Source organism: Sus scrofa, chromosome 4 (genome assembly GCF_000003025.6).
Source record: "Sus scrofa isolate TJ Tabasco breed Duroc chromosome 4, Sscrofa11.1, whole genome shotgun sequence".
NCBI lineage: Eukaryota > Metazoa > Chordata > Mammalia > Artiodactyla > Suidae > Sus > Sus scrofa.
Window position 1 is genome coordinate 83,997,555 of NC_010446.5, and position 23,417 is coordinate 84,020,971.

The following is a 23,417-nucleotide window of genomic DNA, read 5'->3' on the forward strand; positions in this document are numbered from 1 at the left end:
ATTAAAGACAAAGAAAATATTGAAAGCAGCTAGGGAAAAGCAACAAATTAACATATAAGCAAATCCCAATAAGGTTATCAGCTGATTTTTCCAGCAGAATCTCTGCAAGCATGTTATACTTAAAAGTGATGAAAGCAAAAAAATCTACAACCAAGAATATTCTACTCAGCAAGGCTCTCATTCAGATTTGAAGGAAAAAATCAAAAGCTTTACAGACCAACAAAAGCTCAGAGAATTCAACACCACTGAACCAGCTTTATAACAAATACCAAAGGAAAGAAAAGGCCACAACTAGGAACAAGAAAATTACAAATGAGAAAGCTCACTGATAAAGGCAAAAACTCAGTATAGGTAGAAAATCATCTACACACAAATATGATACCAAAACCAGCAACTGTGAGAAGAGGAGGGTATAAATGCAGAATACCGGAGATGCATTTGCAATTAAGAGACCAGCAACTTAAAACAATCTTGTGTGTGTATACACACACACACACACAAACACACAGACTCCTTTATCAAAACATGACAACCTCAAACCAAAAATCTATAATAGATATACACACACAAATAAGAAAAAGCAGTCCAAACACAACACTGAAGACAGTCATCATATCACAAGAGATGAAAAAGGGAAGAAAAAAGACCAACAAAAAAAAAATCAAAATCATTTAGCAAATTGGTAATAAGAACATAAATATCAGGGAGTTCCCATTGTGGCTCAGCAGTAACCAATTCAACTAGTATCCATGAGGACATGGGTTCCATCTCTGGCCCTGCTCAGTGGGTCAAGGATCTGGCACTGCCATGAGCGTGGTGTAGGTCACAGATGCAGCTCAGATCCCGTGTTGCTGTGGCTGTGGCATAGGCCAGCATCTACAGCTCCAATTTGACCCCTATCTAGGAACTTTCATATTCTGCAGATTAGGCCCTAAAAAGCCAAAAAAAAAAAAAAGTAATGAAATAATGCCATTTGCAGCAACATGGTTGGACCTAGAGGTTATCATGCTAAGTTAATCAGACAGTGAAAGACAAACATTACATGACAACACATATGTGGAATCTTAAAAAAGGATACAAATGAACTTCTGTGCAAAACAGAAACAGACTCACAAGATTTTGAAAACAAACTTATGGTTACCAAAGGGGACAAGGGTGGGGAGGGGTGGACTGGGGGTTTGAGATTGTCTGCCGCTTATGGGTTTTCTATATGCCATATTTCTAGCTTTCTAGTTTAGTTGAAATCATTTAAGAAAAACTGATGCTATTACACAAAGATTAACGTTTCTATTTTAATATAAAAAAGATTCTTTAAAACTTTGTTATATCCTCTGATGAACATTCATGATGCATTTCAAACCACACACGACTGTTATAGATTTTTACCTTGAAATAAAATGAGTGTTCCAGAGACATGTTAGTGACTATGGTTAACACATACTCATTCAACAAGCATTTACTGAACACATTCTATTTACCAGGAACTTTTCTAGGCACTAGGGATGCCATATTGTATGAAAAACCCTTATCCACACAAAAATGGGGAAGCTGTATTAAAAAAAAAGATGTAGGCATAATACATCTAAGTTCTAAGAAGGAAAAAAAAAAAAAACAAGAAAAAGATGCTAGGAAATGCTAGAGAAGGGTGACATTTTAGATAAGAGGTAGCCAGGAGAGGTGTTACTGAGAAGTAAACGTTTGAGTGAGTGGAGACCTCATGAGGTGATGATGGAAAGAAAATGACCAACAACACATTTTCATGATGAGAGGTCCTATAAACCTGTGTATATCTCCCCCCAAGTGGATTAAGTCTATCAAGACTCAGAACTGCACTGTCTGCATAATGGAAAACTTGCCTGAACACAGCAAGAATCTTACAAACATGCTAAACAGTAAGTGTAAAAAGTCCCGTATTTGCACTTATGTTAAGTAAATGGAAGACTATCTAAAAATATATAAGAATTTTCCACTGCTCTTAAAAGTGATTCATAAATGATTCATAAAACTCTTAAAATGAAGCCTTAAGTTAAAACTAAATTTCATTTCTTACATGCTCAACCAGAATTAAGTATTTTTAAATTTCCAGTTAGTTTTGTTCCTTGTCCAGAACTTACACTGAAGAGTACCTACTTCATATACACTTTCCCTTGAAGATAATTTAAACAAAAACAATTGAAAAATTAACAGTATTCCAGTAATAAAACAAACAAAAAAACCCCCCCACAAAAATGTGATCTCAGAGAAAGTCTCCAAATCTAGTTATGCTATTAAAAATGACATTATTTTGGTGTTTTTATTTATTGGTCCTCTTCCTCCAAATCATCCCACCAATCCCTCTAAAAACATGAATGTATCTTCCAGTAAAGGAAGATTCATTCTAAAAATCTCAATAAGCAGAACTGCTTTGTACACTCTATAGAAGCTATTAATATTCATTACGTGACCTCAAATCTAGCTCCAACTTTAATGCATTTAAATGTGTTTCTTTTATGAGATTCCACTCCAAAGTCATAATATAAGGTCACAAGTGAGTACGTGTGCTAGGTTCACAAGCTACTGCCAACATTCCAACACTATCTCCTTCACTAAAAGAATGTGCAGCACACAGCATTTATACTTCTCTTTTCCTCCGATCTCCAAAGGTCTCAATGGTCTCACTTCCACCTATTTCAGGGTTAAGCTACCTTCTTCTTCTCAAGGATAACCTTGCCTTTACCTTCCTCAGGAACCAGTGTCATCTGAAATTATAGATGTTCTCTGCTCTAGTCAAACTGACTCACTGATTTTTCTTAATCTCAATGCTTACATTCCTCTGAGTCACTGTTCAGGTCATTTTCTTCTCTTAGAAATGTCCTCCCTTCAACTCAAATCTCTGCTCATATAAATTCTATCCATCTTTCTAGAAGAATCAAATAAAACATTTATTCCATAAAGCATTTCATATATTTTTAACCTGTATACTGAAGTGATTTTTTTCCCTCATCTGATCATAATCTTTTCAAATTCTTTAAGAATCATCAGAAATTATTGTAACTCTAGTATGTCTACATGCTTCATTGCTCTTATCAGAGAGAAGACTCAGAGCAAGTGTGATCATGTTACTCTTTCCCATGTTTCCCAAAGAATCTAGTCTTATGCCTTATGTGTAAGAGCTGCTCATATATTTGTTAAATATACAAAATTCAATAAACTGGACTAAGAAAAAACTATTCTGAAGTGCTGTCAAGAGAGAAAGATAAGACGGCAGAGTAGGAGGATTTGAGCTCACCTCCTTTCACAAAAACACCAAAATTACAACTAACTGCTGAACAATCATTGACAAAAGGACTGGAACCTACCTAAAAAGAAATTCTACATCCAAAGATAAAGAAGCAGCCAAAACGAGAGAGTGAGGGCCGCATTCACCATGTAATCAAAATTTATACTCACCAGGTGGGCAACCCACAAACTGGAAAATAATTATATCACAGAAGTTCTCTCACAAGAATGAGAATTCCGAGCCCCATGTCAGGCTCTCCAGCCTTGAAGACTGGTATTGGGAAGAGGAGCCCACAGAGCATTTGGGTTTGAAGATCAGCAGAGCTTGATCACAGGAACTACACAGGACTGGGGGGATGAGGGTCTACTGGTGGCAGAGGTACCAGGGAATACTCATTGGCGTAAGGTCTCCTGGAGGCTGCCATTTTGACACCAAGACCTGGCTCCACCGAAGAGCCTATAGGCTCCAGTGCTGGGACACCTCAGGCCAAACAACCAATACTGTAGGAATACAGTCCCACCCATAAGCAGACAGGCTGCCTGAAGTCTTCCTGAGCTGACTGCTGCCCCTCAACACACCTCTTGACATGGCTCTGCCCACCAGAGGGACAAGTCCCAGCTCCACCTACCAGTGGGCTGGCATCAGTCACTCCCACCAGGAAGCCTGCACAAGCCTCTAGACCAACCTCACCTACCAGGGAGCAGAAACCAAAATCAAGAGGAACTACAATTCTGCAGCCTGTGAAATGGAGACCTCAAACAAAAAGTTAGACAGAATAAGACAGCAAAGGAATATGGTCCAGAAAAGGAATAAGATTAAAACCCCAGAAGAACAACTAAGTGAAATGGAGATAAACAATCAATCTGAAAGAGAATTCAGAGTAATGACAGCCACTATGATCCAAGATCTCAGAAAAAGAAGAGATACACAAAATGAGAAGATACAAGAAATGTTTAACAAAGCTAGAAGATATAAAGAAAGGTTGAACAATACAATACTCCAGAAGGAATCGATAGCAGAATGAATGAGTCTGGAGAACAGATAAGTGAGCTATAAGGGAGAATGGTGGAAAACACTGACATGGAACAGTGTTTTTTTTTTCTTTCTTTCTTTTTTTTTTTTTTTTGTCTTTTTAGGGCTGCCCGTGCAGCATTATGTAAGTCCCCAGGCCAGGGTCAAATCAGAGCTGCAGGTGCCGGCCTACACTACAGCCACTGCAACGTGGGATCTGAGCAGTGTCCGTGACCTACACCACAGCTCACAGCAACACCAGATCTTTGACCCACTGAGCAAGCCCAGGGATTGAACCTGTGTCCTCATAGAATACTACTCAGGTTACTGCTGAGCCACGATGAGAACTTCAAAATGAGGATAGTTTAAGAGATCTCTGAGACATCAAATTACCAACATTTGCATTACAAGGCTCCTATAAGAAAAGAAAAAGGACCTGAGAAAATATTTGAAGAGATAGTAGCTAAAAACGTCCCTAACATGAGAAAGGAAACTCAAATACAGCAAGTCAGAGTCCCAAAAGGATAAACCCAAGAAGGAACATGCCAAGACACGTATTAATCAAACAGACAAAAATCAAAGACAAAAAATATTAAAAACAAGGGGAGAGCAGCAAATAACAGACAAAGGAATCCCCTAAGCTGTTTTTAGCAGAAACTCTGAAGGTCAGAAGGTAGTGGCAGGGTATGTTTAAAGTGATGAAAGGGAAAAACTTACAACCAAGAATATTCTACCCAGCAAGGCTCTTATTCAGATTTCATGAAGAAATCAAAAACTTTACAGATAAACAAAAGCCAAGAGAATTCAGGATCACCAAACTAGATTTACAGCAAATGCTAAAGGAACTTATCTAGGCAGAAAAGAAAAGGCAACAACTAAAAACAAAATTACCAGGCAGACTTAAGCAAATCCCACCCTATCCTGGATGGAGTCCTCATTCCCTCCCCGACCCGTGACACTGACCAGAACATGCCCAGAGATCCTTCCCCTTTTGTGGTAAAGGACTGCTAAGTTCCTGGCCTTATCAGGCCCAAGCAGAAGGTCAAAACATAGCTAGGCTTTCCAAATTGCCAGCACCAGTTGGTTCAGGGGCACCAAGACCAAGAGGTGACCCAGAATGACCCAGTACATTATGTCATATTTATAATAATTAGCATTGTGGTTTTTGACACTTGGGTTTCATTTGAGTGCTTATGGGTAAGCACCTGCACACAAGGAGAAAAGACGCATAACCTAAAGCTGTCAAAGACCTTGTCAATCAAATCATGTAGGACATAGGGAAGGACTTTGCACTACTCTGAAAAAATCAGCCCTCCCCTCACTGTCGGGCTGTTCCTGGTTTTCCAGACAGACCACTCTCTTCCCTTCAGGAGAATACTTTAGCTTGCTTTGCTTAATAAAACTTGAAACTGCTCTTTATCTCTTGACTGAATTCTTTCCTTAGGGGACAAGAACAGAGGAACTGCCATTCTACCAGTAACATATCTGGTGCCATGACTCAGATTTGCTGGATTTGAAAGGTATGCCTGACTTTCAACCAACTGCGCCTTCCATTCCTGCTTCCTTCCTCAATTTTCCCTCCCTGACACTCTGAGAATGTCTTTGCTTAGCTTTAGTTTTGGTATAGCAGATACTTTCTTTTCCACTGGTGCTGGGGCCTAGAGATGTTTCCTACTTTGGCACCATATAAGCATGCTTTGCAGACAATTTGACTGTTATGTCTGTGCAGGACACAGATGGTTGGGATACTAAGCCTTCTCTCTTGTGCCAGGACAGGGTTTAAGCAGATTTCTTTTTGCCTATTTTTTCAAGCATCTGGCATTTTGCCACTCTAAGAGACGGAGCATGGACCTTAGCTTGATTTGGATAGACTATAAGATCAATGAGATAAAAAGACTTCTTCAGATTTTACAGGCCCCCTCTCCCAACAGCCAAATCCCCAAACTAGAAACTCTGGCCACATGTTTCATCTTTCAGGTCATCCTTAAGCAGGGTCAATGGGACTTAAGGTGACTGGAACAATGCTAAATCCTGGGGACTACATCCCAGCACAGGACCTTTGATAATTGAAGATATACAGGGAAAATGCCCAGAGAAAGGACTCAGGAAAGCTGCAACAGCTTCAGGTTAGAGTACTTGGTAAGATGTACCAACCAATAGCCCCTGGGGCAAGCAACATGCTTTGCCCAGCAGGTTCATAGGCAAAGGACACTTCATTCACAAGAGGCCACTGGGGACTTGAGGAATGCCCCAAGACTACCATGTGCATTCATCTTTTCTCTTTCAGATGGGCAACCAACTGTCCGCCTCTGGAGATGCACCCTTGGGATGTATCCTAAAGAACTGGGCTAAGTTTGATGCCCAAACATTGAAGGGGAGGCAATTTTCTTCTGCAACACAGCATGTCCACAATATAAGCTAGGAGGGGGGAGAAATCTGACCTGGTATTGGGAGTTTAAATTATAATACCATACTACTGGCAGCATTACAGGTCCGGCAACCAACTCCTTGTTGCCCTTAGGATCTCTTCCAACCCCCTACCCTGGCCACTGTCATCACTGCAGGAACCCAGGATGCTGGAAGACAAACTGCCTGGAAACACAAAGAAGCCCCATAAGTCATGCCCCAATGCAACAAGTTTGGCCACTGGAAAAAGGACTGCCCTTAGGTCAGGAGGGACCTTTGGTCTGTCCCTGACCAAATCATGACCTTGAACTGAAGGTATCCTCAACCCCAGCTTCTGAATCAAGGACCATTATCATAGGACAGAGCACAGGGCAACTTTGGATGTGGCAGGTAGAGCTGGAAATTTTCTATTTGAGATGCACTAGGATGTCTGCGTGAACCTTCAATTCATTGTAAAGCTTTTAGCTATAAAACCATGATTAAAGAAGAGTTTCCCAGTGTCCTAGTGTGTTAAGGATCCAACACTGTCACTGCTATGGCTTGGTTTACTGTTGTGACATGAGTTCAATCCCTGGCCTGGGAACTTCTGCATGATGTGGTGGAAAAAAAAAAAAAAGCAGGATAAGGATGGAGGAAGAGTAAGATGTGACACTCACCTTCTCCCACAAACACATTAAAAAAAACCCAACCCATCTACATATAGAATGATTCACACAGCTACTGAAAGCCTTCCTGCTAAAATCTGGAACAAGACAAGGATGCCCACTCACCACTTTTATTCAACATATCATTGGAAGTCCTAGCCACAGCAATCAGAAAAACAAAAGAAATAAAAATAGAAGAGGTAAAATTGTCACTGTATGCAAATGACATTACCATATATAGAAAACCCTAATGACTCCACACAAAAACTACTCAAAATGATCAATGAATTCAGCAAAGTAAGCAGGATACAAGATTAACATTCAGTAATTGGTTGCATTTTTGTATACTGACAATGAAATATTAGAAAAGGAATATAAAAATAACTGCCTTTTAAAACAACCTAAAAAAGTTAAAATACCTAGGAATAAACCTGACCAAGGAGGTGAAAGACTTATATGCTGAGAACTATAAAACATTAATCAAGGATATTAAAGACGGTTCAAAGAGATGGAAAGACAGTCCATGTTCCTGGACTGAATAATTAATATCATTAAAATGGCCATGCTACTCAAAGCAATCTACAGATTTAATGTGATCCCTGTCAAATTACTCATGACATTTTTCACAGAACTAGAAGAAACAATCCAAAAACTTGGACGGAACCATAAAATACCCAGAATTTCCAAGGCAATCCTGAGGGAAAAAATACCAAGCAAGAGGCATAACTTTCCCAGACTTCAGACAATACTACAAAGCTAGAGTAATCAAGACAGTGTGGTACTGGTATACAAACAGACACACAGACCAATGGAACAGAATAGAGAACCCAGAAACAAACCCAGACACCTATGGTCAATTAATCTTCAACAAAGGAGACAAGAATATAAAATGGGAAAAAGTCTTTTCACCAAGTGGTGCTGGGAAAACTGGACGGCTGCATGTAAATTAATGAAACTAGAACACACACTCACACCATGCACAAAAATAAACTCAAAATGGCTTGAAGATTTAGACATAAGACAAGACACCATAAAACTCCTAGAAGAGAATATAGGCAAAACATTCTCTGACATTGACTGTACAAATGTTTTCTTAGGTCAGTCTCCCAAAGCAATAGAAATAAAAAATCAATGGGATCTACTCAAACTTACAAGTTTTGCACAGCAAAGGAAACTATTAAAAAACCCAAAAAGACAAACTACAGAATGGGAAAAAATAGCTGCAAACAATGCACCTGACAAGGGCCTAATCTCCAAAACACACAAACAACTCAACAGCAAAAAAACAAACAACCCAATTTAAAAATGGACAGAAGACCTAAATAGACATCTCTCCAAAGAGGACATATGGAAGGCCAACAGTACATGAAAAAATGCTCAACATCACTAGTTATTAGCGAAATGCAAATCAAAACTAGTGTGGTACCACCTCACACCAGTCAGAACAGCCATCATTAGTAAGTCTACAAATAACAAATGCTGGAGAGGGTGTGGAGAAAAGGGAACCCTCCTATGCTGTTGGTGGAAATGTAAATTGGTACAACCACTATGGAAAATAGCATGGATGTACCTCACAAAACTAAATATAGAACTACCATATGATTCAGCAATCCCATTCCTGGGCATATATCCAGACAAAGCATTCACTGAAAAAGATAAATGCATCCCTATGTTCACTGCAGCACTACTGACAATAACCAAGACATGGAAACAATCTAAATTTCCAATGACAGATGAATGGATTAAGAAGATGTGGTACATATCCACAATGGAATACTACTCAGCCATAAAAAAGAACAAAATAATGCCATTTGCAGCAACATGGATGGAACCAGAGACTCTCATACTAAGTGAATCAGGTCAGAAAAAAAGACAAATACCATATATCACTTATACCTGGAACCTAAATTACAGCACAAATGAACCTGTTTATAAAAAAGAAACAAACTCATGGACACGGAGAACAGACTTGTGGTTGCCAAGGTGGGGGAAGGGAGTGGGAGGGACTGGGAGTTTGGGGTTAGTAGATGCAAAGTACTGCATTTGGAATGGATAAGCAGTGAGATTCTGTGTATAGCACAGGGAACTATATCTAGTCACTTGTGATGGAACATGATAAAGGATAATGTGAAAAAAAATGTATAGCTGTGTCACTTTGCAGGGCAGCAGAAACAGAGAACACTGTAAATCAACTACAATAAAAAGACTTTTTTAGGAGTTCCTGTCGTGGCACAGTGGTTAATGAATCCAACCAGGAACCATGAGGTTGCAGGTTCGATCCCCGGTCTTGCTCAGTGGGTTAAGGATCCAGCGTTGCTGTGAGCTGTGGTGTAGGTCACAGACACAGCTCGGATTCCGCGTTGCTGTGGCTCTGGCGTAGGCTGGCAGCTGCAGCTCCGATTGGACCCCCAGCCTGGGAACCTCCATATGCTGCGGGAAGCAGCCCTAGAAAAGGCAAAAAGACCAAAAAAAAAAAAAACAACTTTTTAAAAAACCCTATGACTAAAGATAATTTTCTTTTTTTGTCTTTCTAGTAGGGCCACACCCATGGCATATAGAAATCCCCATGTTTGGGGTCAAATTGGAGCTGTAGCTGCTGGCCTACACCACAGCCACAGCAATGCCAGATCCCAGCTTTGTCTGCAACCTACACCACAGCTCATGGCAACGCTGGACCCTTAACCCACTGAGTGGGGCCAGGAATTGAACCTGCATCTTCATGGATACCAGCTGGGTTTGTTACCACTGAACCAAAATGGGAACTCACTAGAAAAAGATAATTTTTTATGATACTGTGTGACCAAAAGTACTCTTTAAACTCTAGAGAAAACTGGTTAAGATGACACTCTCCTGAAATTCTAAAATGAGTTCTTTTTGCATATGCAGTTAGAGAAAGCTAGCTTAATACATTTTTTTTTTAATTTTTGGAATTCTGATCCTGAGAGAATAAAAATACACTTAGGAGAAAGCTTCAAGTTAACTCTTATTGTGTCCTTGAAATACAAACACAGTCCACTTTGCCTGAGACTTCAACCTTGGATTAACTAGAACTTCAAGCCAAGGAAAAAAAAAAAAAAAAGAAAAGAAAAAAAAGGTTTGGGTATAATAAACATGCATCTTGCACCACATTAAAGAAAAACTGTACTATGAGAAAAATGTTTTTAGAGGTTATGAAATATGTTCTTAGTTTGCCAATCAACAAAAGGATGGCAAAGCAATTCAATTACTTGTTTCTTGGTTTTGTTAAGATGATTAAGGGTTAAAAGTTGTAATATGTAAACATTCAACACATGGGAACAAAGGGAAACATTTTCAGTGTGTAAAGCAAGTAGGATACATATTGTTGGTGAGAGAAGATAAAAAGAGATATTTTTGCTGAGGGAAAATATAATTTTGTCCTACAGCTGGTTGTTTCTGGATGGAAAAAAAATAGGACAAATTAATATGGAAACAGAAAGTGATAGATGGTTTGTAAAAAAGGAACTTATGAAAAAAGAATTTTGTATGTTGTTAAGATTAGATTGAATTTAATTAGGTAAGTGAATTTTATTACAGTAAGGTAGTACAAGAATGGAATTTGGTTCTAAGAGAACAAAATTTTCCTATAATATTGAGGTGATTTTGATAACAGACTCTAAGTTTCTTTCTCTATCTAGCTTTGAATTTTCCAGAGGCAATCTGAGACATCTAAGAAAAATACTGATAAAAAAGTTAAAAGAATTCTAATGGAAAGCTATTGTTTTTCTTCTAACCATACTTTTGGCCTCAATATTCAGGATGGAAAAATCACCTAGTTAAGTTGTAACAAAGTATAATTACTCATGATGGCATCATTGCTGACTTTGTTTCTTAAAGCACATGTACAAGGTTTGTGTGATAACTGGGTATAAGTTTTACAATGTATAGCCTATAAAATGATTCTCCATCAGTATATCTCTATGCTTGTTTGTCATGTCTGACTGGTATTCCTCCACCAGATGGAAGAAGCTTCTAAGCTCACCATGGGACACTAGAAGTTTACACTTCTCACCAGTCTATTAGAACTCAAAGGACCCACTGGCTTATAGACAGTAGACTACTGAGATACTAGGTGTTGTGTTAGAAAAATCCTAATGTCTCAGTGTCCTACCTTAAACCCAACTATGCTCTTGCCAGTCATATGGAAAGATAAACTGATCCATTCATGCACTGAAACTGTTAACCTGACTTCTGTCAGGATAAATGACCTCCAGGATTAGCTACTAAATAACCCAGAGGTAGTCTGCTTTTCAGATGGCGGTAGTTATATGCAAAAGCGAATAAAATATGCTGCATATGCAACAGTCTTAGAGACAATGGCTCTTCCTCCTCACACCTTTACCCAACTGACAGAACTCACTGCTTTAACCAGAGCATTGGAATTAGCTAAAAACAAGAGGGCCACTATATACACAGACACTAAGTATGCATTCCTAGTGCTACATACCAACGCTGCCACTGGAAGGAATGGGGCTATTTAACAGCTAAAAAAACCCTGCTATTAAGTATGTACCTCAAATTCTGTCATTGCTGGAGGCAGTTCACCTACCAAAGGAAACTGCAGTGGTTCACAATAGAGGACATCAGAGAATACAGAACAATGCGGCTAAAGGAAACCATAGAGCTGACCAAAAGGCTCAGTAGGCTGTCTAATCCAAAGACACTTTTTTGGGAGTCTTCATCCCTTCCCCCACCTACTCTTTCCCATAAGCCTCATTATATCCAGTAGGAGGAAGGCTGGACTAACAAGAAAGGCTACAGTCTTAACCCACAGGGATGGTATCTTACACCTTCCCCAGTCTATACAAAGAAAGGTTTTAAAAGCTTTACATGACACCTGTCACTTTGGGAAGGACAGCCTTCACCAACTTTGCAGGCAGCCATTTACTGGAAAAGAGTAAGACGATAGAGAAGGTTTGTCAGGCAGATCCTCTATGGGCCTACAACACCTCCAATGGTCAACCCCCACCCCCCACCCTATTAGCAGTCAGGGGTCCCACCTGGGGGAAGTCTGGCCAACTGACGTCACTCAATTCTTCCCTGCCAGGGTTTTAAATATCTCTTAATTTATTTAGATACCTTTATGATCTGAACTGAAGTTTTTTCCACCTAAACTGAAAAGGCTCAAGAAGTGGCTAAGACTCTTCTTAAAGAAGTCATTCCCAGATCTGGGCTTCCCTGGTCATACGGAGTGACAATGGACCTTCTTTTGTTTCACAAATAACTCAACATGCATCCAACGGTCTGGAGACTGAATATTTTCTCCATATATCCTGGAGGTTCCAATCCTCAGGGAAAGCGGAACAAGTCAATAAAATTCTCAAACATAGTCTAAGCAAACTCTGCCAAGAAACTTCCTAAACTTGGTAGAGCTCCTTCCAATTGCCTTTCTCAAGATGCAGACAGCCCTAAAGGCTGAGTTAAAACTCAGCATCTTTGAACTCCTGTACAGGAGACACTTTCTTTTTTTTTTTTTTTTTTTTTTTTATTTTAGCAAGGGGGTCAGGTTATCCTTACATGTATACATTGCAATTACAGTTTTTCCCCCACCCTTTCTTCTGTTGCAACATGAGTATCTAGACATAGTTCTCAATGCTATTCAGCAGGATCTCCTTGTAAATCTATTCTAGGTTGTGTCTGATAAGCCCAAGCTCCCGATCCCTCCCACTCCCTCCCCCTCCCATCAGGCAACCACAAGTCTCTTCTCCAAGTCCATGATTTTCTTTTCTGAGGAGATGTTCATTTGTGCTGGATATTAGATTCCAGTTATAAGCGATATCATATGGCATTTGTCTTTCTCTTTCTGGCTCATTTCACTCAAGATGAGATTCTCTAGTTCCATCCATGTTGCTGCAAATGGCATTATGTCATTCTTTTTTATGGCTGAGTAGTATTCCATTGTGTATATATACCACTTCTTCCGAATCCAATCATCTGTTGATGGACATTTGGGTTGTTTCCATGTCCTGGCTATTGTGAATAGTGCTTCAATGAACATGCGGGTGCATGTGTCTCTTTTAAGTAGAGTTTTGTCCGGATAGATGCCCAAGAGTGGGACTGCGGGGTCATATGGAAGTTCTATGTATAGATTTCTAAGGTATCTCCAAACTGTTCTCCATAGTGGCTGTACCAGTTTACATTCCCACCAACAGTGCAAGAGGGTTCCCTTTTCTCCACAGCCCCTCCAGCACTTGTTATTTGTGGATTTATTAATGATGGCCATTCTGACTGGTGTGAGGTGATATCTCATGGTAGTTTTGATTTGCATTTCTCTTATAACCAGCGATGTTGAGCATTTTTTCATGTGTTTGTTGGCCATCTGTATAACTTCTTTGGAGAAATGTCTATTCAGGTCTTTTGCCCATTTTTCCATTGATTGATTGGTTTTTTTGCTGTTGAGTTGTATAAGTTGCTTATATATTCTAGAGATTAAGCCCTTGTCGGTTGCATCATTTGAAACTATTTTCTCCCATTCTGTAAGTTGTCTTTTTGTTTTCTTTTTGGTTTCCTTTGCTGTGCAAAAGCTTTTCAGTTTGATGAGGTCCCATGGGTTTATTTTTGCTCTTATTTCTATTGCTTTGGGAGACTGACCTGAGAAAATATTCATGAGGTTGATGTCAGAGAGTGTTTTGCCTATGTTTTCTTCTAGGAGTTTGATGGTGTCCTGTCGTATATTTAAGTCTTTCAGCCATTTTGAGTTTATTTTTGTGCATTGTGTGAGGGTGTGTTCTAGTTTCGTTGCTTTGCATGCAGCTGAGGAGACACTTTCTATACACAAACCTCATAATGAATCCCAAGATCTTAGGGCTGGCCCAACATGTAATAACTTTAGGACAAGTACAATGGGCACTCCGAGCCTTTGGGAATAACATACTGCCAAAGCCTACTGACCACGGTATAGAGTCAAGTCCTTACAAAAACCTGGAAGGATAGATCTCCAAGGTCCCAGCTGACTTCTACATCCAAGGGCCTTTTCACAGTTTTTCTCCCTATTCCTATAGCTATCAAGGTGCCTGGCATTGCCAGATGGATCCATCACATAAGGGTCAAGCCATGCATGGGCTGCAACTTCTGAGGAGAAGCCCTCCAAGGATCCTCTAAACAACTATACTTGCAAACCTTTGGAACACCTAAAACTCCTCTTTCAAAAGACACCGGATAAGTAATGCCTCCTAGTTCCCTTTTACCACAATATAGGTGGGCTCCTGTTGGGTAATCGTATGCTCATATAACTTCTCATCTTTATAATTTTACTTCTCTGTTGTTTCCCTGAACCGACCATAAAATGACACTTAGAGCTTCTTTTTCACTTCTTGGTTCATAGCTAATCCCAAGTTCTTGATACAATCAATTGAGAGACGTTCAAAAGACACATTGAAAACCGTATCCAACAGGCCTCCAGCCTTGTGGATAGAAACTTTCAAGGGTAGTTCACTTGGAAAAAACATGATCTTGGATGCTCTGGCTCCTTCCTTTTCTGGGGCCCCTTGTTTTCATCTTATCTTTTGTCCTGTTCAGGCTTTGCTACCAAACCTCCTATTTAAATTCATCTCCTTTTACTCTCAGATGATAAAACTTGAGATGGTTCTCAGCCATGGGTATTAGCCCATCTACAGCCAAGAGACATCATTCTACATGGGACCTCTGAATCAATCCTCCAGGACATGTAGACAGAAATGTGACAGCTAGCAAGAATAGGGACTCTAAACCACTCTACATCACTTTTCAGCAGGATGCAGCCAGACAATGCCCTTCTTTCCAAAGATTTTAGGGTCTCAGCTTTTGAGGGAAGAAACGCTAGGTAGCTAGGCAGACATAAATGGGTCCTACCCCCATCCTAGACAGTGTCATCTTTCTCTCCACTACCTAGACACTGACCATAACACATCCAGATATCCTCCATTTTGTGGTTAAGGACTACTAAGTTACAGCCTTATAAGGCCCAAGTAGAAGGTCAAAAACACAGCTGCCCTTTTCAAACTGCCAGTGCAAGTTGGTGCAGGGGCACCAAGACCAAGAGGTGACCCAAAACAAGCTGGGTTCATTATGCCGTATTTATAATAAATTAGCATTGTGGTCTCCCACCCCCATGGGTTTCACTTGAGTGCTATGCACAAGCGCCTGCATACAAGGAGAAAAGGTATATAACCCAAAGCTGTCAAAGACCTTGTCAATCAAATCATGTAGGACACAGGGAGGGACTTTATACTACTCTTAAGAAACCAAACCTCCCCCACTACGGGGGTGTTTCTGGTTTTCCAGACAGACCACACTCTTCCCTTTAGGAGCATATTTTAGCTTGCTTTGCTTAAAACTCCTTTATGTCTCTCTCGGCTGAATTCTTTCTTTTGGGGGAAAGAACTGAGGCATTGCTGTTCCACTGTAACACTGCAAACAGAAAAGCTCATCAGTAAAGGCAAGTATACAGTAAAGGTAGGACTCCTCAACACACAAATATGTATCAAAACCAGCAACTGTAAGAAGAGGAGAGTACAAATGGAGAACATTAGAAATGCGCTTGAAATTAAGAAAGCAGCAACTTAAAAAAAATCTCTTTGTATGTATACAGGCTGTTATTATCAAAAACCTCATGATAACCGCAAACCAAAAACCTACAATAGATACACACAAAAAAAGAAAAAGAAATCCAAATACAACTTAAAGATAATCATCAAGTCACGAGTGAACAAAAGAGGAAGGGGAGAAAAAAAAGACCTTTAAAAATCCAGAACAAAAGAACAAAATGGCAGTAAGAACATACATATCGATACATACTTTAAATATAGATTAAATGTTTGAACCAAAAGACATAGACTAGTTGAATGGATACAAAAACAAGATCTGTATATATGCTTTATATGAGAGACTTCAGATCTAGGGACACATACAGATTGAACAAAAGGGGATAGAAAAGGTATTCCATGCAAGGGAAAAATCAAAAGAAGGTTGGGGAGTTCCCATCACGGGGAACTTGGGGACCTCAATGGTTAATGAACCCAACTAGTATCCATGAGGATGTGGATTTGGTCCCTGACCCTGCTCAGTGGGTTAGGGATCCGGCATTGCCATGAGCTGTGGTGTAGGTCACAGACATGGCTCAGATCCCATGTGGCTCTGGCTGTGGTGTAGGCTGGCAGATGTAACTCTGATTCGATCCCTGCCTGGGAATCTCTGTATGCTGTGGGTGCAGCCCTAAAAAGACAAAAAAGAAAAAAGAAAGTTGGAGTAGCAGTACTCATATTAGACAAAATAAAACATAGTTATAAAAGACAAAGAAGGAAAATACATACTAATCAAAGTATCTATCCAAGAGATAATATAACATATATTTTATATATATGTATATGTATATATAAATTGCACCCAATATAGGAACACCTCAGTATATAAGGGATATGCTAAGAGTCATAAAAAGACAAATTGACAGTAACAACAATAGTGTGGGACATTAACACCCTGCTTACATCACTGGAAAGATCATCCACAGAGAACATCAATAAGGAAACAGAGGCCTTAAGTGACACTTTACACCACATGGAATTGATTGATATTTATAGAGTATTCCATCTAGAAGCAACAGAATACACATTCTTTTCAAGTGCACAGGAAATAATCTCCAGGACAGATCAAATGCTGGGCCACAAAGCAAACCTAAGTAAAAAAAAATATATATGATTTGAAATCATATCAAGCATCTTTTCCCATCATCATGCTATGAGATTAGAAATCAACTATAAGGAAAAAAAACCTGCAAAACAACACAAACACCTGGAAGCTAAACAATTATGTTACTTAACAACCAATGGATTACTAGAGAAATCAAAGAGGAAATTAAAAAATTCATAAGAGAAAAACGAAAACAAAAACACAATGACCCAAAAACAGCAAAAGAAGATCTAAGAGGAAAGTTTACAGCAATACAATTTTACCTCAGGAAACAAGAAAAATCTCAAACAACCTAAGCTTATGCCTAAAGTAACTAGAGAAAGAAGAACAAAACCCAAAGTTAGAAGGAAAGAAATCATAAAGATCAGAGCAGAAATAAGTGAAATAGAAAAATTATAAAAAAAGAAGAAACTAAAAGGTGGTTCTTTGAAAAAAATAAATAAAACTGATAAACTTTTAGACAGACTCATCAAGAAAATGAGAGAAGGCTCAAATCATAAAATTAGAGATGAAAAAGGAGACGTTACAACCGACATTACAGAAATACAAAGAATCACAAGAGATATTACAAGCAACTATATGGCCACATATTAGACATATTTGGGCAATATATAGGCATAGAGAACCTAGAAAACTGAGAAAAAAATGAACAAATTCTTAAAAAGATACAATTTCCCAAGACTAAACCAGAGAGAAGTAGAAAACATGAACAGACCAGTCACAAATACTGAAATTGAGACTATGATTTTAAAACTCCCAGAAAACAAAAGTCCAGACCAGATGGCTTCACAGGTAAATTCTAATAAATATTCAGAGAAGAGTTAACACTTATTCTTCCAAAAAACTTCCAAAAAATTGCAGAAGAAGGAACACTCCCAAACTCATTTTATGAGGCCACCATCACCCTGATACCAAAACCAGAAAAGGATACACAAAAAAAATTACAGACTAATATCACCAATGAACATAGATGTAAAAATTCTCAACAAAACGAATCCAACAAAACATTAAAAGGATGATTCACCATGATCAAGTGGGATTTATCCCAGGCTGCAAGGATTTTTCAATATCTGCTGATCACTTGGTGTGATACAACACATTAACAAAGTGAATAAAAACCATATGATCATCTCAACAGATGTAGAAAAAACTTTTGACAAAATTCATGATAAAAATTCTCTCCAGAAAGTGGGCATTCAGGGAACCCACCTCAACATAACAAAGGCCATATATGACAAACCCACAGCTAACATCATTCTCAATGGCGAAAAACTGAAAACGTTTCCTACAAGATCAGGAACAAGACAAGGATATCCACTCTTATCAGTTTTATTCAACATAGTTTTGGAAGCCCTGGCTATGGCCATCATAAAAGAAATAAAAAGAGTACAAATTGGAAAAGAAGTAAAACTATCACTGTTTGCAGATGGCATGATATTATACATAGAAAATGTATGTAGAAGACATTACCACAAAACTATCAGAGCTCACCAATGAATTTGGTAGTTACAGGATACAAAATTAATACACAGAAATCTGCTATATTTCTATACACTAACAATGAAAGATCAGAGAGAAATTAAGGCAACAATCCCATTTACCACTGCTTTCAAAAAGGATAAAATACCTAAGAATAAACCTACCTTAGGAAGCAAAAGACCTGTACTCTGAACACAATATGACATTGACGGAAGAAATTGAAGATGACAAAAACAGATGAAAAGATATACCATGTCCTCGGATTGAATCAATACTCAAGGCAATTTACAGATTCAATTCAATCTCTATCAAATTACCAATGGCATTTTTTTGCATATATAGAACAAAAAAAATCTTAAAATTTGTATGCAAACACAAAGGACTCCAAATAGCCAAAGCAGTCTTTTTTATAAAGATTTTTATTTTTTCCATTAGAGTTGGTTTACAGTGTTCTGTCAATTTCTACTGCACAGCAAAGTGACCCAGTCAAACACACATATATACATTCTTTTTCTCACCTTATCCTCCATCATGTGACTAGATATAGGTTCCAGTGCTATACAGCAGGATCTCATTGCTTATCCATTGCAAAGGCAATAGTCTGCATCTATTAACCCCAAATTCCCAGTCCATCCCACTCTCTCCCCCTTCCCCTTAGCAACCACAAGTCTGTTTTCCAAGTCCATGAGTTTCCTTTCTGTGGAAGGGTTTATTTGTGCAGTATATTAGATCCCAGATATAAATGAAACATACAGTACTTGTCTTTCTCTTTCTGACTTACTTCACTTTAGTATAAGAGTCTCTATTTCCATCCATGTTGCTGCAAATGGCATTATTTTGTCTTTTTTTTTTTTTTAATGGCTGAGTAGTGGCCAAAGCCATCTCTAGAAAGAAAAATGGAGCTGGAGGAATCAAGTTCCCTGACTTCAAACAATAACTATAAGGCTATAGTAACCAAAACAGTATGGTACTAGCACAAAGACAGACTTATAAATCAAGTGAAAAGGATAAAGTCTCACAAATAAAGCCACACATCTCTAGTCAATTAATCTACAACAAAGGAGGCAAGAATATACAATGAAAAAGTCTTCAAAAAGTGGTGCTGGGAAAACTGGACAGCTACACATAAAAGAATGAAATTAGAATATTCTCTAACACCATACACAAAAATAAACTCAAAATGGATCAAAGACCTAAAAGACCAGATACTATAAAATTCTTAAGAGGAAAATACAGGCAGAATAGTCTTTTATATAAATCATAGCCATATCTTTTTAGATCTACCTCCTAGAGTAATGATAATCAAAACAAATAGGACCTAATTAAACTTAAAACCTTCTGCACAGCAAAGGAAACCATAAACAAAAAGACAATCAAAAGAATGGGAGAAAATATATGCAAATGAAGCAACTGATGAGGGATTAATCTCCAAAACAACATTTCCTGCAACTTGATATCAAAAAACAAACAACCCAATCAAAAACTGAGCAGAAGATCTAAACAGACATTTCTCCAAAGACGGCCAAAAAGCACATGAAAAGATGATCTAATCGGTAAGTATTAGATAAATGCAAATCAAAATTATACTGAGGTATCATCTCACACCAGTCTGAATGGTGGTTATCAAAGGGTCTCCAAACAAATTCTGGAGTGGGTATGGATAAAAGAGAACCCTCCTATACTGCTGGTAGGCACATAAATTGGTACAGCCACTATGGAGAACAGCATGGATGTCCCTTAAAAGACTAAAAATGGAGCTACCATATGATGCAGCAAGCCCACTCCTGGGCATGTATCTAGAGAAGAGTGTAATTCAGAGGTATACATGCACCCCGGTGTTCACTGCAGCACTATTCACAATAGTCAAAACATGGAAGCAACCTAAATGTCCACTGACAGATGAATGGATAAAGAAGATGTGGTACATATATGTATAATGGTATGTTAGCCATAAAAAAGAATGAAATAATGTTATTTACAGCCAGCATGGATGGACTTAGAGATTATCATACTAAGTGAGAAAATCAGAAAAACAAATACATGATATCATTTATATGTGCAATCTAAAAAAAAAAATGGTACAAATGAACTTATTATTTACAAAACAGAAACAGACTCCTAGGCATAGAAAGCAAAATTCTGGTTACTAAAGGGGAAATGTAGGGGGAGAAATAAATTTGGGATTAACATATATACACTACTATATAAGGACCTATATATAAAGCACAGGGAACTCTATCCAATATTCTGCAATAACCTACAGCAGAAAAGACTCTTTAGGAAGTAAATATATGGTATACATATAACTGGATCACTTTTCTGAACACCTGAAATAAACACTGTAAATCAAATATATTCCAATATAAAATAAAAAATTTCAAAAATTAAATTATGTCAAAACATACACTTGACTTTAGCCAAAAGGCCGAGAAACAACTGTGATGTCAAAAAAGTCAAAATATAAAACTGCCTTTCTTAGAAGTACTATTGTGGGGCTTCTGGTTCAAGATGCATATATTTATCTTCTCTTGTTCCCATGGCCCTACCAAAATGAGAGTCAAAGAATCAAAATAGTCGATATCCACAACAAAGGAGAAAACAGGAAGAAACTTCCATGGAAGAGAGTTTTAAAAATCTGTTCAATACAGAAAGTAAATGAATGAATAAGTGATGGAGCTAGGTAAAGGAAAATGCTGCCTTCGGTACTCACAGAACAGGCTACACAGAAGTTAATCTACCTACTGAACTCTGGAGAGGCTCTGAACTCATGGACAGGTCCCTGGCCAGAGAGCAGAGGTTTACTGGACATCTGTCCAAAGAATTGTCAACTTTCCCGACCCCATGCAAAGAAGTGATCTGTTCTTAGAGAACTAGGCAGCAAGAATGAATACTGATTCCCTAAGGCAAAACTCTCAATATTCTGGAATTTGTGATTCTGCCTCCACCTTAACATCTAGCTCCCTTGTTTGCTTTCCCTATAGCAAGGCCTAATCTGCTGATACTCCTCATTGGACAACACAGAGCTCTTACTCATCTTTGCAGCCTCATTTTAACATGTGATTTAACCAAGGACTATCAAACAACCAAGGAAAGCCTGCAACATGAAAACAACAACAATGAATGAAATCAAGATAGGAAGACCATAATTCACAACTCAAAAGAATGAGATAATCCAAGAAACAAATGCAAGCTAACATTTCTGCCCCACCAACCAGTACCCCAACCAGATTTGTAAAATTACTGCATCTATGATCCTAGTTTTTCTTTTCATCTCTCCTACTTAACACTGATGACTCACTATGGTACTTTAAATAGCATGATGGCAACTGTAGACTGAGAGGTATTGAGAATCTTGGGAGTTCCTGTTGTGGCTCAGTGGAAGTGAATATGACTAGGATCCATGAGGATGCAGGTCAATCCCTGGCCTCGCTTAGTGGGTTAAAGATCTGGCAATGCCGTGAGCTACGGTGGCAGATGAAGCTCAGACCTGGCATTGCTATGCTGTGGTGCAGGCCAGAGGCTATAGCTCCAATTCGACCCCTGGCCTGGGGACCTCCATATGCCATGACTGCGGCACTAAAAAGACAAAAAAATAAAAATAAAAATAAAAAATAAAATAAAAAAATCAGTCTCTGCCTAGTCTGAAAATGTCAGAGTTTCTGAGGGCTCTCTGTTGAGTCTTCTCTCTGCATCCTCTAAGATCTGCCTAAGTGATCTCATCCATATGCTACAAGAACCATTTAGGCAGAGGATTTGACTCTCCTTCACTGTATTTTCAGCACCCAGAACAGTGCCTGGCACACAGGGAAATGAATGCTGACATTATCCAAACCTCTCCACTGAGTTCTAGGCCAGGAAGACCAGCTGCCTGCTTGTTATTTCTAGATCTTGCCTCACTAGGGCCTCAAAACATTCTAAACTTGGTCTCTCTTCCCCATCCACTCTGAGATCCAAGTTAGAAACCTGCGCATTGTCTTTAGGTTTTTTCCCTTCATTCTCTCTTCCTGTATCCAATCCATCAGCAAGGTCTCCTAATTTTTTACCAACATCACTTCTCCTTTTTCTGCTCTAACTCTACTGTCACCACCCTTGTCCAAGCCATTTCTTGCCTGGACTAGAGAAATGACCTAATAATTAAAGACTACATACTTCCTTTCTTGCCTTCCTCTAATATATCCATTAAAACCTCCTATCTTTTAGAAAATTCTGTTAATTCTCAACTTGATAAAATTCCTTGCTGTAGCTAACAAGGCTCGAGCTTATGGTCCTTGCTTATTGTTTCAATCTCATCTTGTGCATTCTCCCTTTTGCTTGTTACTCTCCGGTGAGTGAAACTGTTCCTTTTATTTTTCATATGGATGCATCTCTTCTCTTGCTTCGGAGCTCAGCTTTTCATGTTACACCCTCAAAAACAGTCTCGACAATTCTAGAAAGTAGTCTACCTTTCTCCACACTTTTCTCTACTACAGTATCCAGCTGATTTCCTTCTTAGCACTGATTACAAGTTAAAATCACTAAAAAGTTTTACAGTGTGTTTCTCTTTCCCATTTAAATGTGAGCTTCAGGAAGGCGGGAACCACATTAACCTTGGTCACCAGTGTACCTTCAGTAAGTGCCTAGGATACTTTTTGGGAAAGGGGAGATGCCCAATAAATACTCATTAATTAAAGTTGCCTTGTTTCAGTCAGCAGGACAATTATGGCATGAAGCAATAAGGAGAATGGGAGATCTATACAAGTTATAAATACTCTAGCTTTCAAAATAACTGGTAGTCATTGCGTAACCGTACTCAATTTCACCAATACAAAACCTACTTATTTCTCCTGGAGCTAGAGACAACATTCATCCAAAGCTTATTACAAATTTTAATGTCCTTTAAGTGGAATTTTAAGTGCAGTGTTTGAAATGAGTCCCATTTGCTTACATTAACAGAT

General features: G+C 38.6%; 1 protein-coding gene and 1 long non-coding RNA gene across 2 annotated transcripts in view; one reads left to right on the forward strand and one right to left on the reverse strand.

Annotated features, from left to right (window-relative positions):
- Positions 1–23,417, reverse strand: part of MAEL (maelstrom homolog (Drosophila)) — a 50,200-nt gene that overhangs the window by 7,289 nt on the left and 19,494 nt on the right.
- Positions 4,648–7,292, forward strand: LOC110260301. The gene is made up of 2 exons (XR_002343363.1): positions 4,648–5,790; positions 6,558–7,292. It is a non-coding gene; the product is annotated as an uncharacterized LOC110260301 (long non-coding RNA).